General features: G+C 32.4%; 1 pseudogene; it reads left to right on the top strand.

The window, feature by feature from the left end:
- Window positions 1-4,889, top strand: LOC149541605 (uncharacterized; annotated as a pseudogene).
- The last annotated feature ends 4,725 nt before the right edge of the window (window positions 4,890-9,614 follow it).

The following is a 9,614-nucleotide window of genomic DNA, read 5'->3' as shown; positions in this document are numbered from 1 at the left end:
ATGCAGGAATCCCATTTGTTGGGTAACCTTCTCATAAATTTCATTCCACCAATGAGACCTCATGGTGCAAACACAACCATTACAGGATCAGCTAAGATAGATTACAGCTTTAGAGATAGGTGCTTGAGTTAGGAACAGGGGTATATGCAAGAGACATATCCTGAAAGATGGATACCTCTCTTGTAGTCAAGGGATGCAGATGCATCCTCAAACCAACAAATATAAGAATGCAATCATACCTCTTCTTGGAACTCCTCCATAACAACTTTTCCAACTGTTGCTCTCCATCTGCTTATTTCTTCCTCTATTATTACAATATCCATCACAAGAACCTCAACCTAAAAAGACAAAGAACATAGCAATTAATTATAAATTATGGTAGCAGATTTGGTCTTTGAAATTCATACATGAATAATATAATATTTGACACAATAAATATATGTAATTTAAACCACCAAAGAAAGATTTTGTGGGCAGACTCCAAAATTGACAAAACACAAGTAGCTCTTAAGGTAAAAAAGCTTACAAAGGTGAAAACTCTCACCCACCCACCCTGAAAGTATTTTTCAAAAAAAATGCTCTTGGGGCATTCAAAGGTAACCCAGTGTTAGCTAAGGCCAATGCAATGTTGTCAAGATCATAGAAACTTTTGGATGGAAGATTGTTGATGTTATAGCTGTGAGATCTTCTCTCTTATATCCAAAATAAATGTACATATTATTGAATCCAATTCAACATATATCATTATCTTCTTTGTAATGGCAAGGAAATGAAGAGTCAAGACAATAAAAGGTCTTCACTTTGTAATAGCAAGACAATGAAGGGTGAAGACAATTTCATATATTCTTCCAAGGGAATTTGCATGACAACAGATTGATATTCTTTGATTGTCTACATATTTAATCTAGAGAGGTTCTATCATGAGGGATGGAGAATTTGGCCTAGTGTTTGGCTGAATTGTAAATCTAAATTCTTCTCTTTAATTAAATAGAACTGATATTTTCTTATGGTTGGGTTATTCTCCCTCAAGTTGGAAGGTCTCCCCAAGATTATTCATTGTCTTATTGTGTGTTATCCTTGTTTTTTTTTCCCCTCTTATCTTTGATTCTGACATAAAACATTGACTTGGTATCAGAGCTAACCATCTTCCCAGGTCTACAAGGTTTCAAAACCATTGTATAAGATATTTTGTTTCAAAAATTTATCATGGTTCGTCACTTATTTCAACATTGAATTGGTAACTTAAGTAACCTTCTTCGTCTAGATATGTTAGATTGTGGGTTGTCTAGTCTCATTCCCCTCAAGCTTGGGAATCGGAAGCATCTTGATACATTATTCTAGCAAGAGAACATCTTATCTAGGCTTATTCCTCCAGAGGTGGGGACCATCATGAGCTTGAAATCCATAGATCTTTCTAACAATGAGTTGACAGGAGAAATCCCACAAGCTTTCTCAAAGCTTAAGGAATTGACACTTTTGAATCTCTTCTGGAATAAGCTTCATTTCGACATTCCTTCCTTCATAGGTGACTTGCCCAACCTTGAAGTTTTGCAGCTGTGGGAGAACAACTTCAGTGGTGGGATTTTGCAACATCTCAAAAGGGATGGTAAGTTGTTTCAAATGTATCTTTCCTCTAACAAACTTAATGGTTTCATTCCTCTAGATTTCTATAAATACTACTTGATAACTTCTTATTTAGCCCCATTCCTAAGAAGTTGGGCAATTGCATGTCTCTTACTAGATTACGTATGGATCAGAAATTTCTCAATGGATCCATTCCTTTGAAAATGTGTATGGCCTCTAAGGTGCTAGTAAGTTCTACACCTATAAGGAATTCACCTATCTTCATTCATCAATAGCACTATGCACTATTAGAGGAAGTTTTGTCAAGATAAAAATGGAAAATGTATCATGTTCTAATAAATAAAAGATTGAATTATTTATTATCTTTACACATTTAAACTGCCACTCTTATAATTTTGTGTAGGCCCCAAATAGGCCATTTCCATAGCCTAATCAATTTTACTGTTGCTTTTGATTCCTTCACAGGTCCATTCCCTTAAGAGATAACCAATGTTGTAGGCCTAAGATTCTTCAACGTCTCCTAAACTAAGGCATCTTCGCCTGGGAGGGAATTATTTCTCTGGAAATATACCGAGTATGGTAAGTGGGAACATCTCAAGTACCTTGTAGTATCGAGAAATGAACTTCAAGGGAAAATATCTCCAGAGCTTGCAAATCTCACTAAGCTTCATGAGCTTTATGTAGGCCACTACAATTCCAATGATGGTGGAATTCCTCTTGAAATTGGTGACATAAGTAACCTTCTTTGTCTAGATATGTTAGATTGTGGGTTGTTTGGTCTCATTCTTCCCAAGCTTGGGAATCTAAAGCGTCTTGATACATTGTTCTTGCCAGTGAACATCTTATCTAGGTTTATTCCTTCAGAGGTGGGGACCATCATGAGCTTGAAATCCATGGATCTTTCTAAGAATGAGTTGATAGGAGAAATCCCACAAGCTTTCTCAAAGCTTAAGGAGTTGATACTTCTAAATCTCTTCACGAACAAGTTTCATTGCGGCATTCCTTCCTTCATAGTTGACTTACCCAGCCTTGAAGTTTTGCAGCTGTGGGAGAACAACTTCACTGGTGGGATTCTGCAACATCTCAGAAGGAATGGTAAGTTTTTTCAAATGTATCTTTCCTTTACAAAACTTATTGGTTTCATTCCTCCAGATCTCTATACATATTTCTTGATAACTTCTTCTTTGGCCCCATTCCTAAGGATTTGGGAAGTTGCATGTCTCTTACTAGACAATGTATGGGTCATCATTTTCTCAATGGATCCATTCCTAAAGTTTTGTTGATCCTTCCCAAGTGTAATTTGATTGAATTTTAGGATAATTATATGAGTGGCAACATTTTAGAGAAAACTACAGTCACAATGGGCTTAGATAAGTTAGCCTTATCCAACTATAGGATTTCAGGCCCTCTTCATGCTTCAATAGGAAATTTCTTAGGCCTCCAAACCCTCCTACTGAACAGCAACGAGTTCACCAGATTGGCAGTTTGAAACATTTTTCTTAGATAGATTTCAACAGTAATAAATATTTAGGAGTAATTCCTCGAGAGGTTGGACTTTGTAAGCTTTTAGCCTTCATAGATTTGAGTAGAAATGAGCTAACAAGACAATTCTCCCCAGAGATGACCAAGCTACAGATTCTCAATTATCTCAACATCTCTAGAAATCATCTGGTTGGAAGTATTCCAAGAGAGATTGAAAACATGTTGAGCTTAATGTCTATGGATTTCTTCTACAATAATCTTTCTAGCCTAGTTCCAAGTATGGGACAGTTTAGTTACTTCAATGCAACATCCTTTATTGGCAATGCCAAGCTCTGAGGACCATATATGAGTCCATGTCATGACAAATCTTCTCCAACGCAAGCCCATGTGAAAGGTCTATTATCCTCAACTTTTAAGCTACTTTTAGTCATAGGTCTTCTTATTTGTTCCATGGTATTTGCAATTTCTTCCATCATTAAAGAAAGAGCTCTGAAGAAGGACAACACTTCAAGGTAGTGGAAGCTAACTGCATTCTAGAGGCTTGATTTTCCTTGTGAAGATGTTCTAGAATGCCTAAAGGAAGACAACATTATAGGAAAAGGTGGAGCTAGAATAGTATACAATGGCCCCATGCCCAATGTGGAGGAAGTAATAGTAAATAGGCTTCTTGGAAATGGTAGAGGAATATCCTCGTACAACCATGGCTTCAAAGCAGAGATTGAGACATTGGGCAAAATCTGCCATCGACATACAATGAGACTTCTTGGCTACTACTCTAACCAAGAAACCAATCTGCTGGTATATGAATAAATCCAAAATGGGAGTCTTGGGGAGCTCTTGCATGGTAAAAAAGGTGGTCATTTGCATTGGGATACAAGGCACAAGATTGCACTTGAGCCTACCAAGGGGTTATGCTACCTTCCCCATGATTTCTCTCCACTTATTGCTCCTAGAGATGTCAAGTCCAACGACATACTTTTGGATTCCAACTTGGAAGCCCGTGTTGTTGATTTTGGGCTTCCCAAATTCTTGCAAGACTCTAGAACATTTGAATGCATGTCTACAATAGTAGGCTTCTATGGCTACATTGCACTAGGTAACTTTTTTTTAGTGTTTCACATGACACTTCCTCGCAAATTCTTTTCAAATGTGTTTGTCTTTCTTTCACGATCTTTAATACTCATAGGATTTATGAACTAGGATTCAATGCACACCACTTTTAACTATTGGGTTCATGAAGTATTCATGTACAATACTTTTAATATATCAAGTATCAATCAGTTATGTACAATGTGCCTTTTTAAAGAGTCAGTCTATAATTGTTGACTCATGCATGATTTATCCATAGTATGCATACACATTGAAAGTGGATGAGAAGAGTGATGTATACAACTTTGGTGTGGTTCTCTAAGAGCTGGTTATAGAAAGAAGGCATGTTGACAAATTTGGTGATGGAGTGGACATTGTTCAATGGGTGAGAAAGATGACACTCTACAACTGAAGGAGTTCCCAAGCTCTTAGATGCAAGGCTATCTAGTGTTCCATTGCATGACGCGATGCATGTGTTTTATGTGACAATTCTTTGTGTTGAGGAGTAGAGTGTGGAGAGACCAATAATGAGAGAAGTTGTGAAAATTATCTTTGAGCCTCCAAAGATAAAGCCCACCAATGCCAATTCTAATGAAGCTATGAAGGGTACTTCACCAACTAAAGACATCAAGGAGTCCAAGGATTCCACAGGATCTCCCACTTCTATTCCTACCCCAAATCCAATCTCTACCCTACCTATAGCTCAGCCCCCTCCTGATCTTCTTAGCATATAACATAACCATACCAATACTAGTTTTGTTATTTTGTTATTTTTGTAATGGATGGTGGATATATTAAATCTGTGGAAGGAAAGGAAAGGAAAGCTCCTTCTTGTACAAATGGGTAATGTGAATTCTGAATTTTCTAGTTGGTACTATTTTAATGTTGGGGCAAGGGGGGATTCATAGGTGGTAGTAGGAATGAGGTATTTTCTTTGATCAAAAAGAACCGATTCAAAAAGGCTTGGTGGTATTGAGAATTTTTTTTGCACAAAATGGTAAAACAGTACCTGTATTATGCTAGTAACGACCTTTTACTTTAGCCTCTTCTGCAACACATTGACTTTGTCACTTCTACCATGGGTGGGCATCAATCTCTCATCTCATTCATGGGCAGGCCAGGCACAAAGAACACATTATCTTTCCATTTTGTCTATAGAAAAAATGTGTATTGTTCATCAAAAAAAATACATGATACCCCCCTTCATCAATCACAATCATAACAATATTCTAAAAACTCATTAAAATAAGAAATCTACCCTTCTATTCATAACTTTGTCTAGATATAGCATACATTTTGTTGTAGCTCATAATAGCATTATGCCTAAGAGAAAGCAAAATTATCTAGAACCAACTCGATTTCACAATTTTCGATAAAAATATATTTCATCGTTGAATGGTATAATGAAATTGGGGACTAGGAAAAATTAAAGGGGGTTTCATCAAATAATTAAGGCAAATGCATAAATATCATTTTTTCATACTTGTTCTAGCACACATAAACAAAATTTCATTATTTATTAGTCCCTGCCTTATTATAAGGTAGGGAACTAATGTATTCAGATTCCCACTTCAAAAAAATTGACTCAAATTAATTGAAAAATCCTAAGGTTCGATGTTTCATTATTCAATAATTATTAATCTTAACTTGTTTTGATTTTTTTAATTGGTTGACACGAATTTCCTGGATCTTTTTTCCATTTATAAATGAAATTAGAAAAAATTAAAAATCTTATCGAATACAACTGAGGTGAATTTAATGCCTTGGCAGATGGAGAGGGAAAAGATAATGATGAAATAAATACATATGTCGATGGACAACATTTTTAATGAATCAGTGAGTAGATGCAAGTTTGGTAACTTCATTATGAGTGTTAATGATTCAAAGGTAAGGTTTTCTGGTTTTAAAAATTGTTCTCCCTTTGAAATATTTGTTTTTTTGGTGCCTGGATGGTTTTTTCTTTTGTTTCAACTAAACTATTGTGAAAATGGTATACACTTCTCCTGAAGCAGGAAAAATATTCACTATAGGGCATGGAAAATAACAAGTCGTACGATAATTTGTGAAGCATCTGGTAACTCTCAGCTCATAACGACAATTCCCATGTCATTTACAATCTCCAAATCTTATGCTCTATGATCCTTCTCACACTAGCTCCCCTTTGCAGGTGCTAGCATCAACCAGCGCAAGATATGGGACTATATACTTCATGGATTTTGCATTTTGAAGATGTGACTAGAAATTGCATTTTGAACTTGTACAAAAAATGTAAACATGTTTGCTTCATTACAAAAATTTGAATATTATGATCCACTAGTATTTATATGAGCAATCAATTTTATCTTTTCAACATGTAAACTACAAACTGAACTTTCAACTTGTCCATACAATGTAAATATGTATATTTGGTGACACCAATCTCAATATTCAGCACAAGTATTAACAATAGGTTTAGAATACAACTTTTCCCTTCTACTGTAATAGATGTGTTTTAAAATTTTATTAAACGAGCTTCTTTAAAGATGTTGTAAATTTTTGGGATGATAGCTATAATATTACTTGTAACAATTTAAAATTGATTGTGCAACTCCTTTACTTGGCAAATCAGACTTTGAAAGTTTCAGTTTATGCTATATTAACATTAAGGGGAAGGATATGCAATGTTCTGGTTTATTCTGTGACTGTATATTCCTTTCCTCTGTTGATTTTTAACATACGGATTTTGATAAAGTTTCAACAATTTAAACCATTCATTATTAACCTTCTTCAATATGTTTTCTCACTCTATTTTTAAAGAGGACTTGTTTCAATGTCTAATGTTTCAATCAGTTCAAGCCAACAACCATTAAATTGGAGTTGGACATCCAAAAAATGATAAAATACAAGCATAGGACATACACTAAAACATCAAGGTAGAAGGTAGGGACTCCTCTTACAGAGCCCTTGTATTTAATTTAGAGCATATGAATAAAACTTCTTTAAAATTAATCTGGGGCAAATAAAATAAGAATACCTGTTAGAAGCTGGAAAATGATGATCAAATTGTACGGCAACACAAATTAATCTTGAGAGATTGTTACCATTCAGTTAAGTCCATCCCTCTCAACCCTCAGAAGAAACAAAGAAAAATGCATCGAATAAGAGTCGATGTAGGAAAGAATCTGCTCGTGTCCCTTCAAAAGAGTATCATTTATTAGTTCCTGCCGTAGGCAGGAATACTTATGGATCTCTTCAATTTCTAAAACCAATTAATTTGTCCAATGAGATTTCAGAATTATTCTGAGTTCAAAATTTATTATAAAGTTCATATTTTCATCTTATTTAATGAAAAAACAAAATACTATTAAACTGAAATCTTATTGGCTCATAATGAAAAAAGCAATGAAAAAATTCATTTTCCTTCAACAAAAATACAACTATTTTTTGAACACCTCTATTAATGCAAGCATTAATTGCAACTTTATCTCTATTAATGAATGCATTAATTTCAATCTTATCTTTTCCACCACATTTGTGACAAGTGGATAAACTTTTTAAAAGAAGATAATAGTTTTAATTGATGTTTATTTTTTTCATTTGTAAAATATTATTCAAATATAGATATTTTAATCAAATATAACATTTTAACTCTTTTAAATTGTCAAATTTTGAAAATTATTTTTTATATTCTTTAATTTCATTTTTATTTTTATTTTAATTTATATATAATTTAAATTAGAATTTAATTATTTTTATTTTTACATATCTAAACGAATGCTTTTAATAGATTTTTTTTTTTTTTAATATAATTTTATTAGATTATACATTTATCTAACATATATAATTTTTATTATATTGATATTTTTATAAGTGTATTTCGTTTTTTTAAAGCATAAATATTATTTTTACATTAATTTATGTTTATTTATTTTTATGCATTAGTCAGGAAGTAAATTTAATACCTTTGTTTTTTATCCCTTCTTAGATACCCATTTGAGTGCTTCTCACGCTATTTTATAAGGTCAATTAAATGTCAAAGTAATTGGTAAATTAGTAATTAGTCAATTGAAATAGAAATTATGCTTTATTTATTTATTAAATTGGTTTTCAAAAAATTCTCATGCATGTATTTTATATTTACATTACTAAAAAAAACTACGAAGTTTGAAAAACTTTATTATGTCCACATCATGCAATAACTCTACTATAACAAAGTTCTCAAATTCTCGCAGCTTCCAAGATTCTGAAGATTTGAAAACATTACATTAAATTGCATGTACAAAAAAATCTACTCGTGTGCATAAGTGTGATTTTAGTAATTAAAAAAATCTTCAAATTTCTAAAACTTTCCTGTTATTTTCAATTTTGTTGCTATTTTTACTACTTTTGCTCTTTAGAACATTTAATTAAGCAAAACTTATACATATCTTTTGAAGTAAGCAATTGAAAGTATAATATTCATGTTTATTTTTAATTCAACCTTATTTTATGGTTATTATTTTTCTGCACAATGCAAATTGAACAATCATAAATATATTCTTAGAAATTATAAAACTTCTAAACAAACATTTCATATCTCACAAACTCAACTTCATAGATCTCTAGACTGCGACACATTTAATATCTTGAAATCATCAAATTCGGCAGGAACTTTGGCGCTTGCGCCTCTTGTTGAAAAGAGGGGATCTACATGAAAGGAAAGAGTCGAAATAGTATTATGAATAAAACTCTCAAAATAATATTATGTAGCCCCTTTCCAGCGTGAAGTTTTTTCACTGAAGTCTTACCAAAAACATTTATTTTTCGCTTTCCTCTTTTTGTCTTTAACTTTTAATTTAATATAACTAAAATAATTTTTATTATAAATTTAAAATAGTAAATTAAGTTTTTAATGTCCTTAACTTTTAATGTAATATAACTAAAATATTTTTTATTATAAATTTAAAATATTTAAAATAGTAAATTATGTTTTTAAGACAAAATATTTATTTTGTCTTTAAAACATGTCTTAAATTACCCCCTTATGTAGTAGCGTGTTTACTATATTTTAAACTATTAGCTATAAATTCTTAGTTCTTTTGATTATGAATATTGGAAATAAACAACTAAGAATCCAAATGAGTGAAATAAATAGAAGAGAACTAAATTAAGAAAAAAATTATTAATCCACCCATTACTGATATATTTCTTAGAGGAAGATTAAATTCACAATATTGATCAAAGAGCCCAAAATATTGAATAAAATCTCCCAAGAAAATTAGCAAAGTGTCTTGTATCTTAGATGATGCAAAGTGAAACCACAATTAGTATGAGAATGAGAAGGTCCAAGGGCCATGAATAAGTAATGGAAAGTTAAACTAGCCTAATCCATTAATAAATAAATCTTAGAGAAAGTGAAGAGAAGAAATGTGAATAACTAATTATTACTGACTAATTATCCAAACACATATTTAGTAATTTATTTGGTAGTGTATTTTGTC

Source organism: Cupressus sempervirens, chromosome 8, assembly GCF_028749045.1.
Source record: "Cupressus sempervirens isolate cs-2001-9-10 chromosome 8, ASM2874904v1, whole genome shotgun sequence".
NCBI lineage: Eukaryota > Viridiplantae > Streptophyta > Pinopsida > Cupressales > Cupressaceae > Cupressus > Cupressus sempervirens.
This window is presented reverse-complemented; position numbering and strand designations above follow the sequence as displayed.